The sequence below is a fragment of the Tamandua tetradactyla genome, chromosome 26, assembly GCF_023851605.1.
Source record: "Tamandua tetradactyla isolate mTamTet1 chromosome 26, mTamTet1.pri, whole genome shotgun sequence".
Classification (NCBI taxonomy): domain Eukaryota; kingdom Metazoa; phylum Chordata; class Mammalia; order Pilosa; family Myrmecophagidae; genus Tamandua; species Tamandua tetradactyla.
The window spans coordinates 15,469,362-15,491,287 of NC_135352.1; positions in this window are offsets into that span (position 1 = coordinate 15,469,362).

A 21,926-nucleotide genomic window follows, 5' to 3' on the forward strand; every position below is an offset into this window, starting at 1 on the left:
GATTTGTGTGTCCAACTGCAGAATTCAATGCTGGAGGTTAGAAAGAAGCAGGAAATAAGGTCTCTGTCCCAAAGTAAATAAGTTTAATACATCTTTGAGCTTTCTTTGTATTCACAATTCAATTGCTTTTGATATAATGTAGAAGGATAGTTCATGATTTTCTGCCAATCAAATTATATAGATAATCAATGTTGTAAGTGATTATATCTGGTTCTGATGATGAGAGGGTAAGAACTAAACTATAACTAAAGGAAGAAAAAGTTTGAAAAAGCATGGGTTAAATAATCCAGATTGCAGTTTGAGGAGTGTTCCAGTTTGTAAAAGCTGCTGGAATGCAATATACCAGAAGCAGAATGGTTTTGAAAAAGAGGAATTTATAAAATTGCAACTTTACAGTTCTAAGGCAGTGAAAATGTCCACATTAAGGCAACGGTATAAAAAGCCCAAACTAAGGCATCCAGGGAAAGAGACCTTGCTTCAAGAAGGCCAATGATATTCAGGGTTTCTCTCTCAGCTGGAAAGGCACATGGTTACATCTGCTAGCTTTCTCTCCAGGCTTCTTCAATGGCTTCCCCAGGGCTCTGTCTGTTCTGTTAGTTCTGTCAATTCTGGTGGCTCTAAAGCTTTTTCCAAAATGTTTCCCTCTTAAAGGGCTTCAGTAAGCCACCCCCACCTTGAATGGGTGGAGACACATCTCCGTGGAAACCATCTAATCAAAAGGTACCATCCATAACTAGGTAGGCCACATTTCCTTCGAAACAATAAAAAAGATTCCACCCAACAATATTGAATGAGGATTAAGGAGCATGGCTTTACTGGGGTACATAATTGCTTCAATCTGGCACAGAGAGTTAACATTTGAGTGCTGCCTTGTGTCAGGCACCTTCTTAGACAGTTTTTATAATATATAAGATAAATATTTTTATCCCATTTTCAGATGAGGAAACTGAAGCTCAGAGAAGAAATTTCCCATGGTTGACTAGTTAGCAGGTGGAGCAAACAGAATCCAAATGCAGGACTGTCCTAAAATCTATGTTCCTTCTATTACAAAATTCTACATGAGGGACAGCAATAAATGCCTCATAGTCCATTGCAAAGTTTTATCTTTATTGGGAAGGTCTGTGTGAGGTCACATTTCATATTCAGATTTCACTAGCACAGAGTCTTTATCACTCATTTAAGAATTCTACTTTAACCCACTCCATCCCACTCCCATCCATGTGTGTATCTCGGAGTTGCCAATAAATCAGTCTGGGCAGCTAATGAAGCAGATCTGGCCTCTATCACCTGGGAATGCTATGCTACCACTGACCTTGACTGCTTCCTGTGAGATTTCACCCCCCGCAACCAACCACCCCCAATTCTCTCAATCCTGATGGTTTAACTGTCTCCCACTATAAGAAGACTAGCTCCCCTTATCCATATTACACTCAGTTGGTTTGGGGTTGCAAGATGGAAAAGTGATTCGGTGGCATAGAGGATTGATTGATACATGGGTTCATTGAATCCTATATTCATTTCATTCTAATGTTTACTAAGCACCTCTGTGTAAGGAAGAAGTAAACAAGACCTATGAACCCAGCTCTTACACAACCATTATTAGAGAGAGAAGAGGCAGACAAGCATAATTGCTGATTGTGGTAAATGCTATTAAGAAAATAGAGGGCTGTGACAGTATATAATGACAGGCAGTGGTGGAGGGGGGTGGTATGAATTATCTGCATCCAAAATGTTACAGCATTTAATAAGGTGGCTCTTTTCACAAACATGGCTTTTTTTTTTTTTTTAGCTACCCAGAGTACAAATACTGGGGTAGCTGAGCAGAGATAAAATGGAGTATCAGCTATAGTGCCTCACCTGGAAGTACTGATCCCTTCTAATGGCCACATTTCCTTCTTTCCTATAGAGCAGTGGCTCCTGAGCCTGGCGGAGTTATCAGAATCTCTGGGAGCTCCTTGAAAACTACAGAGGGCTGGGTCCCACCTCTAGGGATTAGAATGAATTGGTTTAGGATGAGTTCCCAGCATCATTATGTTTTTAAGTTTCTCCAGATGATTCTAAAACACAGGATTGAACATCACTGCTCTAGAGCAGTGATTCTCCAACATGGGTCTGTGTCAGAATCACCTGGAGGGATTTCTGATGGCCCTGCTCGCTACTTCTCCTTACCTTGTCCTAAAGAAATGTCCTGGCAATTTTGTTATCTCTGGCTCTCATACTTAGGGTGTGCTTCTTAAACACTAATGGACTTAAGGACAAATGGGCATAACTGTGACTTGGAAATATTGCTAAAATGATTCATAGGCCTGAGGTTCTGCATTTCTTATGAGCTCCGAGGGGACACCACTGCTGCTGTCCCCGGGGACCTGCACCTGAAGCAGCAAGGGTTTAGGGTACATTAGGGTCACTGGGGGAACGTGATTGAAAGCTGTTTCTCCTTCTCCTTCTCCATCTCAGAGCTCCAGATTCAATGCGTGCATTCTGCTGGATCAATTATAAAGCCATGTACGGTTCGTGAAAGTTCTGTTTTGGTGAAGCAAGTGTAAAATACAATTTCGAGGCTAGCTCCCTCTTACGTATGTTTCAATTAGTTCTTTAGGACAGACAGGAAATGTCTGGCCACAGAAGGATGAAGACCGACTAGAAATTACATGATGGGGATGTGTTAGAATACATATTGCCAGGCCCCTTTCCCTGAAAAAGAGTCCTGCTTTCACTTAAATTCTTTTTTTTACTCCACCAATGTCAGAATTCCTAACAAGAATCAGGCAGAATGCTGCCTTTTAGGAAATGTGGCTCATTCTTATGTATATATACACAACATCCAGAGCAGCCTTTTCTCTCCACTGTAATGATTTCTCATTAGGTATGTATCAGGACTTCTGGAGCACAAGAGAAAAATCAGAATATTGCTAATATTTGGTCTGGACCAAATAAGTACATTTGAGTTTTGATAGTCTCATTTCTAATTCATACAGCATGTGCGATACATCTTAATCCCTACAGAGAAGTTTTCCTTTTCAGCTGCTCAAAAGCCTTTACAAAAAGACTTAGGCATATTCTTTATGATTTTAATCATAGATAGAAAATAGATGTAAACAAGAAAGAGAGGCTTAACACAAAGCAAATAAGGTGTGGGTTAATGGCAGGGTATAAATATTAAACTGCACAACCACTGCAATACATTCTGCTTTTCTCCTTTTATAGATATTCACCTTAGTTTCCTGGAACTGAATATATGGAGATAAAACTTGGATATCTGGGTTCATTAGAATGCTCTTACAATGTTACCCAACATTAGTGAAAATTATTTTATCTAATGCCAACTTAAACTCTTCACACTTATTCCATGGGTCTAAGTAAACTGTTCATTTTCTAACTTAAAGGTATATTTTCTTTTATTTTTGTTATTGTGAAAAATAACATATATACAAAAAGCAATACATTTCAAAGCATGTTGCAACAATTAGTTATAGAACAGATTTCAGCGTTTGTAATACGTTACAGTTCCACCATTTCAGGTTTTAGGTTTTTCCTTCTAGCTGCTCCAAGACTGAAAGAAAAATCAATATAATGATTCAGCAGTCATACTCATTTGTTAAGTCCTATCTTCTCTGTATAACGCCACCTCCTCCTTTGATCTTTCTCCCACTCTTTAGGGTATTTGGACTATGCCCCATTCTAACTTTTTCATTTTGGAAGGGGCTGTTGATAATATGGGATAGAGGAATGGAACTAGTTGATGCTCTGGAGAGGCTGGCCCTCTGGGTTTCAGGAGCACACTTTTTTTTATTTAATGAATTCAAATAGCTGCTCTCACCTGGCATTTAGGAATTTTGAGAGAGATTTTATTTTGGTTCCAAATGCCATCAGATCCTTTTCACAGCTGTGCGGTTTTCTATAAACACAGCTAGCGTGGTTACCTTGTCAGATGGTGAGATATGACAAATAAAGCAGAAGGTCAGTTGAGCACCAGCCCATATACCCTGAAAAAGCCACAGATGTGATGTTTAACAGAGCAAAGTATGTAGCTCAAGAGAGCTTCGGAACCGTAAGCCCTGGCGTTACTCCTTGTAGCTACACTTGAGAATGGTTGCTAGGTAACCATTTTGAAAATGGACACCTAGCAAGCAAGAACTGCCATCTTCTTTTTCTGCTCTATCATTCTATAAGCATAAATCTTAATTATTAAATCCACTGTCACATCTGAAGTCCAGGAGGGAAAAAAAAAGTACAGGAGGGATGAGGAAAAGAGATAGTGAGAGAAAGAGAGAGAAAAACCTAAGGTTTTAGTGACTATCTATGGCAATATTTAAAGGAAAATAAATGCTGCTCATGATTGACTACTTTCTTAATATTTTCATCATTTTAAACTAAAAACTTACCATCCCCCAAACCCACATGTTAGTGTTTTTATTTGGCGTTGTTTTGCATTTTTAAAGGTTACATTGCTTGGCGTTTCCCCCCAAATTCAGTAACTGTGTAATTTTGATATAAAAGAGATGAAAGTTAAATTTATATCATTTTTTGGTTTGTTTTTAAACCCCTTTGTGAGGGTGATGGGTTGATACCAATTATATTACTCATTTTATTCCATTCAAGGGTGTGGCAGTTTGAGTCTGTTGTGTACCCCAGAAAAGCCAAGTTCTTTAATCCTCATTCAATGTTTCTGGGTGGGAGCTGTTTGATTGTTTCCACGGAGATGTGACCCACCCAGTTGTGGATGGTAACTTTTGTTTAGATGGTTTCCATGGAGGTGTCTCCACCCATTCGAGGTGGGGTTGCTTACTGGAGCCCTTTAGGAGGGAACCATTTTGGAAAAATCTTGAGAGCCCACCCAGCCAGAGACCTTTAGAGGTGAAAAAGGAAAACACCCCCGAGGGAACTTCATGAAGAAAGAGACCAGGAGAGAAAGCTAGCAGATGTCCTCATGTGCCCTCCCAGCTGAAGGGGAAACCCCAAACTTCATCAGTCTTCCTTGAGTGACGGTAACCTCTTGTTGGTGCCTTAATTTGGACATTTTCACAGCCTTAGAACTGTAAACTTGCAACTTAATAAATTTCCCTTTTTAAAAGCCATTCTAAAAAAAAAAAAGTCATTCTGTTTCTGATATATCGCATTCTGGCAGTTTACAAACGAAAACAAAGGGCATAATCTTTTTGTGTGTCAGAGTACACTTCACACACCCCTCTGCAGTGAAGTGAACTCAAGACACTTCAGGCTGTCTCCACCAGGAGAGTTAAATAAGGAAAAGTTAGGTAGGCTCAGTTTTGTTTTAGAGATGCAGGAACTGGTTGAGGAATAAAAGGTAAAAAGGAAAAGATGTAAGGAAATACTCTATTAGTTAGGATTAAATTCATGTGCGAGTGACAGAAAATCCAAAATAAGAACAGCTTACATAGGTACAAGTTTATTTTTGTCCCGGGTAAATTTGGCTCCACGATCATCTGAAAACTGGCTTTTTCTGTTTTCTCCTGTCACCCTCAGCCTGTGCCTTTCACCTCTTGGTCCAAGAGCAGCTGCTCTGCTCTAGGCATTGTGCCCTCATTTTGCCCATTGGAAGAAGAAAAGTGAGGAGAGAAGTGCACCCTTCTCTTTAAGACATGTGCTGGAAGTTTCACATTCCACTTCCACTCCCATCTAGAGTATGGTGCTTACGGATGCGTTCTATTGCCGCTAATCTTACAGACGCCACTCGTTTCGGAAGTTACTCAGATCAGCACCATTTCTCCCACTCTCTCCAATGACATTGTTTCATACATTATAATAAGGTTAGATTGTTTGTCACATTCTGCATTCCATTTTAGGATTCTTCCAACATCCTAAGTGATTTTTTTTTTAAATTTGCATGCATTAAGGTTCAATTTCTGTGCTGCAAAATTCTATGGGTTTTGTCATGTATCTTTTTTTTTTTTCAATATTCACAATAATTTATCCAGGATTGCATGCTATTAAGTGGCAGAGCTAGGATTCTAACCTAGATGAGTAGATGTCTCACGTGCCCTTTCCTTCCACCATGCCATTTTCTTCTTTCAAGAATCTTAAATTCTTCATCTCATCCTTCGATTTACACATGTAGATTTACTTGCTCTTTCCCCTATCTTGGCATTAGCACTTTCCAGTCATGTGGTCAAACTGGGAAAGTGGGCATGGGAGGGTCCCTTATCAGAATGGCTAACTGCCTCTAGGTGAAAATAGCACATCAACTGCTAATTTGATAATAGATCCACAAAGGGTCACAAACTAGTGAAAGGTGTGGATGGGGCCTCGGTAATGGAGGACTGTAAGAGTCCGCCCCTCACCCCTCACATTTCATCCCCACTTGGTGTGCAGCTATCCATACAAATCCATCCACCCGTGGCTACCTAATTACCCTGCTTTGCCCTTTCACCTCATGGTTTATAATGCGCTCACTAAGGGTTCTCCTTGTCTGTTAGGGATGGCAGATGGCTAGGGGACTCAGAGAAGATGAAGTTAGTGCAGTAGCAAAACAAGGAAACAGAAATGAGCTTGTGTCAAGAGGTTGCAGTCTGGAGAAGAAAAAATAAAAAAGATCTTTTCTTAAAAAATTTAGCTAAAATTCAAAATTGTATTTTTCTGGCTTGCTACTCCAGGGCATCTATGGTGGAGACCCTCAGCTGTCTCCCCTTATTTATTCCCCCTTCTTTCTGGGTTATAGAATCCCTGAACTGTATGGCTCATGGCAGTGCAGAGTGAGATCTGGTCAGGTTTCTTGCTATTAGAACAAGGTAGAGGAGGCTATAATGATCCACGTGGAAATGGATTAGAATTGGAGAAATCAGTATGAACTCATGTTTAGCTTAGTATAGATCTAGATGGTTACACACAGAACTGTTTGTAAACATGCATAGTCATGTGTCAGTATACACACAAATACACAGATATTTCTTTATGCTGTCAGCTGAGTGAGTCTAGAAACAAGACCCCCCAGTAGCAATGTATGCATGGCACTCAGATCTTGATTTCAAATACCATTCTCCAATAGAAGGAAACAGGGCTCTTTGGAGAAATGACTGATTCTAGGAGAAAGGCAAGAAATAGACAAGATGAATTTGGAGCATCTTGTTGGGCTAGAAATTAAGGGAGTATGAAGCAAACACATGCAAATCACAAGGAAGGGGTAGCTCAAATGCCTCACGAGATTGCTCACCATGGTCAGAGCTAGCATAATTTGAGCAACAAAATACAGAAGTATTGGATTATAACCCAAAATATATTAAAGAATTCATGAGTCCATGATGATATACATAAATATGAATAAGGAGGAATTTCAAATATGTTTTGTAGATACTCTGCTCTGAAGGAGATAGAGCATGACTCCATGCTATTTCAGTGCAGTTTTGCATAGTGACATCCTTCCAAAGAAAGGAAATATGAAAACAGGGGGAAAAGAGTAAATTTACAGTGGCAAGACTTGGCAAGCACTACCTCACCAGGTGATCAAGACAAATATTAGAAGTGATGTCACGTTGATAGAATGTGCCCTTGATGTGATGTGATGTGATGAAAGTGGCACTCTGTCTCTGCGATCTTTCTCCCAAGAACATAGAATACCAGTAACGGTGAGAAAAAACATTCAACAAATCCCAATTCCGTTTCATTCTATGAAATACTTCCCCAGTACTTCTCAAAGCTATCAGGTTCATCAAAAACCAGGAAAGTCTAAGAAAGTGTCACAGCCAGAGAGTCTAAGGAGACAGGATGACTAAATGTAAGGTAGTATCTGGGATGGGAGACTGGAACAGAAAAAGGACAAAGGGAGAAAAGTAAGGGGGTATAAAATATGGACTTTAGTTAATAAAATGTAACGATGTGCATACATTATTGTATCATTGCCCTTAATTGTAACAACTGTATTTTACTAATGTATATGGAAGTCTTTTTGCAATTTTTCTGTAAATCTAAAACTGCTCTAAAACTCAGTTTTGTTTTTTTTTTTTGCATGGGCAGGTGTCAGAAAACGAACCCAGGTCTCCAGTGTGGCAGGTGAGAATTCTGCCACTGAGCCACCATCACACCGTCCCTAATAGTTATTTTTTTAAGTGATATATGCTAAAGACCAGGCACATTTTAAACACCGAGTACATGTGTGTTGACCTGAGCTAGTTGTGTTCTTGGTAAAATTTCCCAAATGGAGATAATAAATGGCTTCCCTGCCCTGGGAATTCTGTGTGGTGGGCTAACATCATTGGAATTTCCCCAAATGCCTGTGGAGTTCGTTCCATTCCAGAGTGGGCTTATGATATATGTTTTTAGTAAGAAAACTCACATTTTTTTTAAACGTCTAGAGCCTGGAACAAATATAGATTTGAAGATTAGAAACCAGAGAGTGACAAATGAGCATAAAGCCAAAGTTGAAACTGACTCACTTCACAGAAGATAACAGATGCGGTAAACTGCCTGATTAGTCACACCACCCTGCTGTAATTGTGATTACAAAAGCCAAACTGCTTTTATGGGTAACACCCAATGAGCCAGACTAAACAGGGGGAATTAAGGGAGTGTTTAAATAGGAGTGCTGAATGATGACAGCAGCCTTGTTGCTTCTGAGAACCTCTGCCAAATGCAAGCCCAGCAGCCTGGAGCCCAGAAGGGAAAACAACTCTTTAAAAGAGCTCAAGTAATCAAGTGACAAGAACCCAAGACTCACAGCCAGTGTGGGAGGGCATCAGAACAGGGTTCCAGAAGCACCTATCAAGATGCAAAGGATAGAGCCACTGACAGAGGCAGGGTTCCTTGTCCCAGCTCTTCTTAGAGAGTGGAGTTTAATTTCTTTCTCTTGCTGATTTTTATTCTTTTGTTTCTGTTTTTGTTTTTGGTGCATGGTCTGAGAATCGAATTCAGATCTCCCATATGGAAGGCTAGCATTCTACCACTGAACCACCCATGCACCCTTCTTGCTGATTTTTTTTTTTCTTGCATGGGCAGGCACCAGGAATCGAACCTGGGTCTTTGGCATAGCAGGTGAGAACTCTACCTGTTGAGCCACCGTGGCTCGCCTCTTCTTGCTGATTTTTAAAGAAGCATTTCTTTTTCAGTAATTTTTACTCAACCCATATATTTGTGTTGCTTTTGCTACCATCCACAAATAAGCAAACAAGCAAACCATATACCTGCCTGACCAAAAAAAAAAAAAAAAAAAAAAAACCCACATGAAAACCATATAGTTAGTTCCCTTTATTATGGTTCAATTTTGGAGGGGTCCAATTTGATGAATGTATTAACAGGTGTGGTATGATATGGTTCTGTTTCACTCTAAGCTATAGATATTGGAATGGGTAGAACGTTCAGACATCAAGAAAAAAAATTTCATTCCCCTGCAAGCTAAAATGATTATCAGTGAAGGTGCAAATTTTCCAAAATAAAAATGACATATTTTGAGTGTATAGTGTTAATCATTAAAGATTGCTTTTGAGACTGTTTATATCAAATAGATGACCACGTTTCCTGTATAGCTCATGTATCATGCCAAAGTTTTGATTAATAATAACCTATCTCACATTTTCTATCTCATTACCCATTTTTAAGAAGTGTTTCACACACTTTAACCCAGTTGCTGTCACCTTGACACTCTTTTTTCATCTTAGCCCAATTTAACTTAAGTCTTTGATTCCTAAAACTAGAGCTTTCTAATCAATAACCCCAGGGTGAAGAATACTATAAGATATTGTTAATGACAATACTGAAATAGTTTAAGATATCTAGAATTAAATGGCCATCTAGAAACTGCCACATCTACTGTTTTCTGGCTTTGCCACCTTCCGGCTCTCCATTTTCAGGCTTGGGTCCTGGTCTCCATTAACTGAGCTTCTCCTAGGACAGGCTCCACCTGGGCTGAACTTTAGAAACCTCTTCAAAAATCCATAATGCCGAGGTCATACCCCAGATCAAATAAATCAGTATCTCTGGAAGTAGGATTCTGGTATTAGTATTTGTAGAGTTTCCAGGTGATTCCAAAATGCAGCTAAAGTTGAGAACTACTGTTTTATATCAAAAGGGAATCCCTGGTGAAAAATGGAGTTGAGTGATCCTTCTGGCATACTGGATTTTGGAGTCATATCATTACTTGTAAAGTTTGAAGGAGCAAAAATAAAATTGAACTTTGAGAAACTCTTTTACAGACCATGTATAAAGGATTTCTCCCAACTTTTGAAATAGATTTGGGGTGGGATAACCCATTTTAAAATAAATGAGTGATGAACATTAATGAAACTACTAATTGGTAAATTACTTAGCGACCATATATATTTCTGCTAAGACAGCAACTTACTTTGTTAATTTCTGCATACAGATTGAGGAGGAATGAGTTCTTTAAAGACCATTTATGTAACTGAGTCACCTGCTGTCACAACAAACCTATTTCCCACCTAAGAGATGTTAAAATTCAGGAACAGTAAATGCTTTTAAATGTTACAGCAAGCATAAGACAGAGCTAACAGCCTTTTACTAGGGAGTCAGTGGCTGCTCAAGATTCTATTTCCAAAATTTCCCTCTAAGTCTAGCATTGACATCGATTCTCTCATGATCTAGTCTTTCTGTGCTTAGTTTTGCCATCTGTAAAATAGGGTGTTATCATCTATTTCATAGAGGTATTAAAAGAATTAATTATTATAAAACATTTTAAAAAGTACTATATGTACATGGAATTAAATTCCATGAGAATTTTTTTGGTCATTGAAACTAGGACTGAAGTTCATTGTTCTAACTAAAATTTAGAATTTCTTTACCCGCATGCCCTTTTTCAACTCTTTTTTCCATTCATTGATTCAATAAATACCCATTTGTGACCTAACATATACCAAGGCTTATGCATAAAACAGCCAAATTCCCAGGCCTCATGCTGTTAGAATCTTGTGGGGTAAACAGATAATAAACTAACATATACCAAATAGGAACAAGTGCTTAAGAGTGAATGAGAGGAGGAGATGGTGTTCTAGTTTGCTAGCTGCTGGAATGCAATATACCAGAAACAGAATGACTTTTAAAAGGGGAAATTTAGTAAGTTGCAAGTCCACAGTTCTAAGGCCATGAAAATGTCCCAACTAAAACAAGGATATAGAAATGTCCAACCTAAGACCTCCAGGGAAGGATACCTTGGCACAAGAAGGCCAATGACATTCAGGGTTTCTCTCTCAACTGGAAAGGCACATGGTGAACATGGTGACATCTGCTAGCTTTCTCTCCAAGCTTCTAATTTCATGAAGCTCCCTCAGGCGCATTTTCCTTCTTCATCTCTGACTGTGTGGGCTCTGCAGCGCTCTCCAAAATGGTTCCCTCTTCAAAGGCTCCAGTAAGCAATCCCACCTTCAATGGGTAGAGACACATGTCCATGGAAATCATCTAATCAAAAGTTACCACCACCCACAGTTGGGTGGACCACATCTCCATGGATAATTAAAAAACCGCCACCCAGCAATACTGAATGAGGATTAAAGGACATGGTTTTTCTGGGGTCCACAAATTCAAACCAGCACAGATGGGTAAAAAAGATAGAGAGTTCATCAGGGTAGGAGTGGAAAATTCTATTAATTTGAGGTGGTTAGAGAAGGTTAGAGAAGCCTAAATCTGAAGAAAAAGTGGTGAAGGAGGGTCATGTGAACGTTCTAGGAGAGAGCTTCCCAAAGACGGAACCACAAGTGGAATGAACAGGCAGAAAGGTTTTGAATTTTGATGAAGTCACATTTATAAATTTTTTCTTTTGTAACTTGTGATTTTGGTGTAGCATCTGAAAAAACATTGCCTAACACAAGGTCCTGAAGATGTTTCTCTATGTTTTATTCTAGGAGTTTTATAGTTTTAGTACTTAGATTTTTTTATCCATTTTGAGTTGAGTTTTGCATATGGTATGAGGTAGGTAGGGATCCACCATCATTCTTTTGCATATAGATCTCCAGTTTTCCTAGCATCATTTATTAAAGATATTTTTCTTTCCACATTGAGGGAACATGGGACACTTGTCAAAAATAAATTGGTGGGTGGTGCAATGGTGGCTCAGTGGCAGAATTCTCACCGGAGACCGGGGTTTGATTCCCAGAGCCTATCCATGTCTAAAAAAAGAATGGCTGCTATTCAGATTCTGCCCAAGCCAAAGAAAATAAAAAAGGAAAAAAAAAGAAAAATAAATAAATTCTATTTACATTGAATTCTATTCCACTGGTCTTTATATCTGTCCTTGTTCCAGTATCATGCCCTTTTATTAAATTGTGACCTATATACAAAAAAAAAAAGTGAATTTTAAGGCACACTGCAACAATTAGTTATAGAACAGATTTCAGAGTTTGGTATGGGTTTTAGTTCTACAATTTTAGATTTTTCCTACTATCTACTCCAAGATGCTAGAGACTAAAAGAAATATCAATATAATGTAATTCAGCAGTCATGCTCACTTATTAAATCCCATCTTCTCTGTTATAACCCTACCTTCTCCTTTGATCTTTTTCCCAATCATTAGTGGTATTTGGACTTTGTGCATTCTAACTTTTTCATGTTGGAAAGGGCTGTCATTAATATGGGACAGGGAGTTGGAACTAGATGTTCTGGAGAGACTGGACCCTCTGGGTTTCAGGACTTTTCTGGACTAGGAACACATCTGGAGGTTATAGATTTCTGGAAAGTAATCATAGTGCATAGAGCATTTGTAGAATCTCAGATAGAGCTCTAGGTGTTCTTTAGTGTTGACAGGGATGGTTTTGGTTGGGGGTTGGCAAACTACGGTAAATAGCAATATCTAGCTGGAGCTTGCGTAAGAGTAGCCACCAGATAGCCTCTTGACTCTGAACTCTCTCAGCCACTGAGACCTCATTTTCATACAATTCTTTTCCCCCTTTTGGTCAGAAAGGCATTGTTGATCCCACAGTGCCATAGCGAGGCTCATCTCTAGGATTAATGTCCCACGTTTCCAGGGTGACTTTCACCCCTGGACATCACGTTCCATGTAGGGGGGAGGTTAAGATTTTACTTGCAGAATTGAACGTAGAGAGAGAAGGGCCACATCTAAGCAACAAAAGAAGTCCTCTGGAAGTAACTCTAAGGCATAACCGTAGATAGGCTTAGCTTCTCCATTACATAAACAAGATTCACAAGAGCAAGCCTCAAGATCAAGGGTGTTGCCTATTGACTTGAGAAAGCCTAATGTTTGAGACAGTATCAGAGGTTTCCTGGGTGGTAAGGTTTAATAGTTCCATGTTTTTTCTTGCATCCTTCAAGGGACTTTGCCGATACTTTAAAATTATCTGCTCAACATACTCTAGGATGTATCCAGGCATTACATTAAATTATGTAGAATTACAAGCCCTCATTCCTGTCCTGGGCTTCATGTGTTTGGTTTGTTTAAATGATCTATCCAGAAAGGTTGTGTGAGATTATGTGCTACAGAAAGTGTAAGTTTTGGACAAAATCAACCTCTCTTCCTTTGGTCTCATAGAGTAGGTGAAATTCTAAAATACAGACACAATGTCCTTCTTATCCCTGTATTCTTATTCACCTTAGTTCTTACTCCATTGGCTTCGTTCTCATCTCTAATTGAATTCTTATCTCTTTTTCAGTTTCTTTAACAGTTGTATGTGGCAGTGCTGACTTTCAGAGCTGGAGAACTCCTACTCTGAGTCTTAGGTGTCACCTAGGTACCCAAAGTTCCAGGGAAATACCAGGTTATAGAACCTCTCAAATTCTCAAAATAACAATTACAGCTCCAGAATAAATGTGATGGTTATGAGAGCTTATAAACTAGTCCCCATTATTAACCCCTCGTATTGCTGTAGTACTATTGAAGTTTTCTTGTTAGACATAGCCCATAGCATGCAACAGTAGTTTTCCCACATACCCCAATATTATTTACTCCTTGTACAAGATTCATACCTTTGAAAGAGTTCATACAAGAATTTATTTACATTTATAGTGTTATACTCTTTTATTGTGGATTTGTTACAAGTGATTTTAAAATTTTAAAAACCAGGAAGTGTGAGTTCATTTCAATAATCTACTTTTTCAAGATGGTTTTGGACATTTGGGACCTTTCACCCTTCCATATAAATTTGATAACTGGCTTTTCCATTTCTGCAAAGAAGGCTGTTGGAATTTTTACTGTGATTGTTTGAATCTGTAAATTGCTTTGGGTAGAACTGAATAACAATATTTAGTTTTCTGATCCATGATCATGGAAATTCTTCCATTTATTTAGGCCTTCTTTGATTTTGTTTAGCAATGTTTTTTAGTTTTACTTATATAAGTTCTTAACATACCTGGTTAAATGTATTTCTAGATATTTGATTCTTTAATGCTATTGTAAATGGATTTTTCTTTATTTCCTCTACATTTTGTTCATTATTTGTGTAAGGAAACACTACTGATTTTTTTTTTAGTTGATTTTGTACCCCACCACTTTCCTGATTGATTTATTAGCTCTAGTAGTTTTGCTGTGGATTTTTCAGTGTTGTTTCTATATAGGATTATGCAAAAATACCAAAAAACAAACGCAAACATTCATAACTTTTGATCATTCCATTCTACATATATAATCAGTAATTCACAATATCATCACATAGTTGCATATTCATCATCATCATGATCATTTCTTGGAACATTTGCATCTATTCAGAAAAATAAATAAAAAGAAAACAGAAAAAAATTCATACATACCATACCCTCCACCCTTCCCCCTCACCGATCACCAGCATTTCACTCTAAATTTATTTTAACATTTGTTCCCCCTATTATTCATCTTTATTCCATGTGTTTTACTTGTCTGTTGATAAGGTAGATAAAAGAAGCATCAGACACAGGTTTCAACAATCATACCGTCACATTGCAAAAGCTGTATCATTATACAATAATCTCCAAGAGACATGGCTACTGGAACACAGCTCTACATTTTCTGGCAGTTCCCACCAGCCTCTCCACTACATCTCAATTAACAAGGTGATATCTATTTAATGCTTAAGAATAACCTCCAGGATAACCTCTCGACTCTGTTTGGAATCTCTCAATCACTGACACTTCGCATTGTCTCATTTCACTCTTCCCCCTTTCAGTCAAGAAGGCTTTCTCAGTCCCTTGGTGCTGAGTCCCAGCTCATTCTAGGATTCCTGTTCCACATTGCCAGGAAGGTCCACACCCCTGGGAGTCATGTCCCATGTAGGGAGGGGGAGGGCAGTGAGTTTGCTTGTTGTGTTGTCTGGGGGAGAGAGGACACATCTGAGCAACAAAAGAGTTTCTCTTGGGGGTGACTCTTAGGCCTAATTTCAAGCAGGCTTAACCTATCCCTTGTGGAGTTAAGCCTCATATGAACAAACCCCAGGATTAGGGACTCATCTTATGGCTCTGGTCGTCCCCACTGCTTGTGAGAATATCAAGATTCTCCACTTGGGGAAGTTGAATTTTCCCCCTTTCTCACCATTCCCCCAAAGGGACTTTGCAAATACTTTTCTATTCACTGTTCAAATCACTCTGGGATTTATCAGGGCATCACTCTGGACAAACCTACAAAATCTTATGCCCTATTCAAGGTTCTATGTACTTATGGTATTCAATTAAGCTGTCCACATAAGTTATATTAGGAACCGCAGTAGTCAAAATTTAAATTTTGTACCAAATAAACATTTTTTGCTTTAGTTTCACACAAAAGTTAAAAAATTTAAATATTAATTGCTATCTATTTTCAACACCCTGCAGTATTGACATTCCTTTGTTCTTCCTCATGCAAAAAACATTTTAAAATTTGTACATTTAGTCACTATTATTATTATACACTCTAGGCATTCCTAGATTATACCATCTCAGTCTTTATTGTTTATCTTTCTTTCTGATTTCATTTGTGCCCCCCAGCCCTCCTCCCTCTATCATTCTCAAATTCAGCTTCATTCAGTGTTCTAACATTATTGTATTACAGTTAGGTAGTATTGTGCTATCCATTTCTGAATTTTTACAATCAGTCCCATTGCACAATCTATATCCCTTCAGCTCCAACCACCCAATATCTTACTCTATTTCTATCTCCTGATGGTCTCTGTTACCAACTGAAATTCTCCAAGTTCATTCACCAATGTCAGTGGAACAGCTTTTAAAAAGGAAATGTAATAAGTTACAAGTCTATAGTTCTATGCCTATGAAAATATCCAAACTAAAGCATCTAGGGAAAGCTACCTTAATTCAAGGAAGGCTGATGGGTCAGAAATACCTCCGTCAGCTGAGTAGTCACATGGCTGGTATCGACTGGTCCCTTGTTCCTGGGCTCCATTGCTTTCAGCCTCTGTTCCTGTGAGGGTTCCTCACTTTGCTTCTCCAGGCCTGGCTTTCATCTCTTGGCTTCCCTGGGCTCTCTCTAGGTTTAGGCTTGCCTAACATCTCATGGCTATGTTTGCTGCCTCCAAGCATCTCCAAACATTCACGTCTCTGTTTTCTGAAGCAACTCTTCTCCAAGCATCTATATCTGTTCTGTCAGCTCCGAGGCTTCTGTCATTTGTGTAGGCTCTGTCTGCACTACTTTGATCTTTCTCCAAACAGTTTCCTCTTTTAAAGAACTTCATTAAACTAATGAAGACCCACCTGGAATTGGTGGAGTGACATCTCCGTCTAATCAAAAGATTACAACCACAATTGGGTGCGTCAAATCTCTGTGGAGATAATCTAATCAAAATATTCCAGCCTGCAGTACTGAGTTAGGATTAAAATAAACGGCTGCCTCCACAAGATTGGCTCAAGATTAACCATGGCTTTTCTGGGGTACATGACAATTTCAAAGCAGTACAGCTCCCTTCCCTCTTTCTTCTCCTTCTGAGACTCCTACACTGCATATATTGGTAAGTGTGATGATGTTCCACAAGTCTCTTAGGTTCTATTTACTGTTTTGTTTTGTTTTTTTCATTCTCTGTTCTTTCTCCTTAACCTGACTCATTTAAATTGTTTTATCTTCAGGTTCATGGAGTCTTTTCTTTTGTGAGTTCCAATTTTCTGCTGAAGTGCTCTAAAAAAATTTTCACTTCAGTTATGGCAGTTTTTGAACTCCAGTGTTTTTGTTTGGTTCCTTTCTAAAATTTCTTTTTAAAATTTCTATTTATTGAGATTCTCATATTGTTCATTCATCATTTTTCTGATATCCTTAATTTCTTTCTCTGTGTTTCCCTTTATCTCCTTGAGCATATTGAGGATCATTTTGTAAGTCTTTGTCCAGTATTTCCAAAGTCTGATTTTCTTTGTTGATAGTTTCTGGACTTTTATATTGTTCCTTTCAATGGGCCATCACTTCCTGATTCTTTGTTTGTCTCATACTCATTTGTTGCACACTACATTTTTTTTTTTTTTGCATGGGTAGGCATCAGGAATCGAACCCAGGTCTCTGGCATGGTAGGCAAGAATTCTCCACTAAACTACCATCATACTGCCCTGTTGCACACTATATTTTAATATTTGAAATTATTAAATCATTAGCTCTGGGATCTAAGAGTCCCTGGGATGTCTGTTCTTTAAGTTTGTATTTAGCTAGTGATATGACAGAGATTTCTTGGAGATCCAGGAGCTAATGTTTAAAAAAAAAAAAAGCTAAAACATCTTTTACAGTCTTTGCAAATTGGCTTTGTATTGCCTGAATCTCTCCTTCAGAGTTAACCCTCCTATTAAGAAGAACAGCCCATGGCAAATCTGAAGTGCATGGTCTTCTCCACCTTTTCTCACTCCACTTTTTTTTCTTTTCTCTTTTTTTTTGCATGGGCAGGCACTGGGACTTGAACCTGGGTCTCTGGCAGGGCAATCGCGAATTCTGCCACTGAGCCACCTGTTCCATCGCCCTTCTCCATCTTTTTTGAGTTTGCATGTGTCCTGGACTTGTGCTTGCATATGGCTTTAGTAATTCCCCTGTTTACAGAAATTCAAATGCCCCTTCTACCTCCTGTGAAATAGACTTTTTCACTCTCCTGGGTATTCTACTGTATGATTTTAAAGCAGACAATCCTTTGCCCAAACCGCTTTAACTTAACTGTTTCTGACACTGCTTTAGCTGTCTGCTACCTGTTTCTGTGGTTAGGGCAAGTTTTTAGAGGGTGAACCAGGGACCTATAACGGGAATGCAGACTTGCTTCACACCACGACAGGAGTGTTCCCGACTCTTTGTTTTTATTTTTGTTTTTGCATCAGGCATTGGGAATCGAACTTGTGTCTCTGCCATGGCAGGCGAGAACTCTGCCTGCTGAGCCACCGTGGGCCCCCCCCCCCCCGCACTGTTTTTAATAGCTCCGTTTTCTTGATTGGCACTTGCCAGCTACTGCTGCCCTTCAACTATTTTCTGGGGTCTTGAGAGAGGTGGTTGTGTCAGTTTTTGTCAGATGTTCAAAGATTCTGTGGGGGAACAGAAACCCGGAGTGTCTTATGCCACCATCTTTGTTGACTAGAAAGTTGCCGTAATTCTTTGTAACAGTTTGTTTGATTTCAGTCTTTATTTGCACATTGACTGAATTCTTTGGGGAAAATGCTCCACAAAAAACAGGTGGCAGGGTGCATGGGTAGTTTAGTGGTTAGAGTGCCCGCCTTTCATGTGGGAGACCCAGGTTTGATTTCTGGACCATGCAACCCCCACCTGGCTCCCACCCCACCCCACCCTCAAAATAGCAGGCATTGGGCGGGCCACAGTGGATCAGCAGGCACACTTCTCACCTGCCATGCCCGAGACCCGGGTTCGCTTCCCAGTGCCTGCCCATGCAAAAACAAAAACCAAAAAACAACAACAAGAAAACCATGGTAATTATATTTTTCAAAAAGCCAAGGAGGAGATGAGGTATCTGACTATCAAAGGACAGAATTTAAGACCTTTATAAGAGATCTGAGATCTAACAATCTAAGGTTAATGATTTTAAAATCAAAGCAAACTTCTTGGTACTATTATGGGGCCAGGCTGTTACTTTGTTTTGTGGATGTGGTGTCCCTGTCACACAGTGGGACATCACTACAGAGCTCCCAGAACAGGAGGGGTCTGCACCATGTGCTCAGTGAGGCTTGTCAAGAAAGAAGCCTTTATTCTAGTCCTAGGTTTTGACCCAAAAGAAAGGAAAGCCTAAGCACACACAGAGGCTTGTAGACAAATGTTTTAGCGGCTTTCTTTGCAATAGCCCAAAACTCGAAATACCCCGGATGATCATGGATAAATAAACACACTGGTTTATCACTGGAATACCTGTACTTTACAATACCTTTGTACAAGGTACAATACCTTTCACTTGTACATCATGAAAGAATCTCAAAATAATTACACTAAGTGGAAGAAGACCCCCCCAAAAAGAGTACATACTGTGTGGGTCTATTTATGTTAAAATTCTAGAAAATGTGAGCTAATCCAAAAAATAGATCAGTGGTTGCCTAGGAGATATCTATAGCTGTCAAATCTCACCAAATTGTATACTTCAAATATGGGCAGTTAAGGTTTGGGTTATACCTCAATTGAAAAAAATGTATATAATGTACCTAAAATCATTTTAACAAAAGATGTGCAATACCTATATCAGACAATTATGAAATACATAGAGATACTCTAAGATTTAAATAAACGGAGACATGTAACTTGAAAAAAAAGAAAGAGGGCTTTGATCTGGCTGGTTGATTCAGGCAGAAATTCCCAGTGCATCTATAGTCAGCTTCTAAAGCTTCTGAAATGCTACATGCCCACATCATCATTAAGTCACTTCTAATGTGGTCTCTTGAAAGAATAGGCAAATGTTAGAGAGACTGATATAAATAGATATTTTACACTACTGATGTCAAGCAGGGAAGGAACAGCTGAAGATTTTGAGTTCATTATAGTTGTGATTTATATATTGATGGGGTGAGGGAACTTGGAATTATAGTTCTATAATTTCCCCCCTCCTTTCCAATCTACTCTTTAAAAATATTATATTAAGGTCAGTAGCAGGATCATATAGTGGTAATGCTTTATATGTATAGTCACCCTTAAGATATATTAATTTAAAAAATATTTAATGAGGTCAGTGAAACTAATAAATTATGTCAAATGTCATACAATGGCCACATTTCCATCTTTGACATGAAACACACTAGATGCTTAGTATTTTAATTAAATAAGCTCCATGCATTGTGCAGCTCTTTTGTGTGCATAATGTATAAAACCGCTCCTGTAGCAAAGCCCCTTATAAATGAGAGAGGACATATGTTTCCATCTCACATTGGAGTCTGGCCTCTCCAACTTGCAGTCTGAGTAGACCTCATGCGATATAAAATGAGGTTTGATAGGAAGATAAAATTGCTTTCTAAACATGAGTAAATGGAGAATCAAAAAATACTAATACTGAATGGGATCTTAAATGTTATTTAATACACTGGGCCACAATCTCTTTTGGTTTTAGGGATGGAGACTCTGATGAAAACTGTGCATCTTCTCCTTAGAAAAGTGCATATACATTTGCTTATAATTTTAGGTTTTCCTGGATCTCCGGATGCTCATTGCAGAATACAGATTAAGAATCTCTGATATTAAAAAAAAAGAATCTCTGATATTATACCTTCATTTTATAGTTTAAATTGAGAGTCACGGTCACTACGTGACTTTAGTCAGAGTCCATTAGTTGCAGAGTGATTTCTTCTATCATTTTTATATGAGTCTTTTAAACAGAATTCATCTCATTTAGGTGATTGATATGAGAGGTTCCATTGGCCTAAATGTATCTTCCCATCATATCATCAGAATGTTGTATTTTCAAAAGACATTCATTCAGAAAAGTACATATATTTTGTTCAAGCAATCACAAACAGTACTTGTAATATATAACGTGGTGTTTGTATAATTCAATTTGTAATTTGAATACAAATACAGATACAAATACCTGCTACTCTGGACCTTTATATGAATATGTTTAAATGACTAGCTCTGCAGACCAAGAGAAGAAGTTGGGGAAATCTAATGTTAAAAAAAAAAGGTGAGGGGACATTTGCCAGAAAACTCCCTTTAGCAGGATGATGGTAGAATTTTCCGAATTTTATTTGCTTCAAATATTTTTTTGCAGTTTCAGAAGTGAGTGTTTGGAAATGTTTTATAGTGTAACACTAAACAACCAGATTTCTGACATTATTGAAATGTATTTAAAAATCCCCAACTTATGAGACTCATGCAATTAACTTAGAGAAACTGCACATTCTGGAAAAGGGTTGGGTTAACACCAACAAAGAAACACAAGGCTGATTTTCCAGGAAACAGGGAGATTTCCTTGTGAATTTTTTGCTGTCAAGCAAATTTCAAATTGAAATATACAAACAGCACATTATATATTACAAGTACTGTTTGTGATTGCTTGAACAAAATATATGTACTTTCCTGAATGATGTCTTTTGAAAATATAACTTACTCTGATGATATTTATGATACCTATTATAGAAAATTTGGAAAATATAAAAGAAAGAGAATAATATTTCCAATAATTCCAGCAAGCAGAGATAATTACTGACAATTCGATGCATTTATTTTCAGACATTTTCTATGAGTGTACATTTAGCCAAACACACATATGAATAAATATATATACACATACCACACACACACAGTATGTGTGCATGTATCTATTTACATCAAAGTAGAGTCATGCTTGATGTGAAGAACTGTATTTTGATGTTTTCAATATTGCACTATAAGTATATTTTTGTTATCAAATTTTCTTTGAAAACAATTTCTAATGGCTACTTAGATTCTATCACATATCCATGCTAACATGTATTTAACCATTACTCTATACTGTTGGAAATCCAGGGTGTTTTCAGTTTTCCCCATTAAACATCCTTTTATGTGAATCTCTGGATGCATCTGTATTCTTTAGAACAATTCCCAAGAGTAAAGTATTTTTAGGCTTCTGGTACATATTATTTAATTTCTTATGTAAAGTTGTAACAATTTATACTCCTAGCTGCAGTACCTGCAA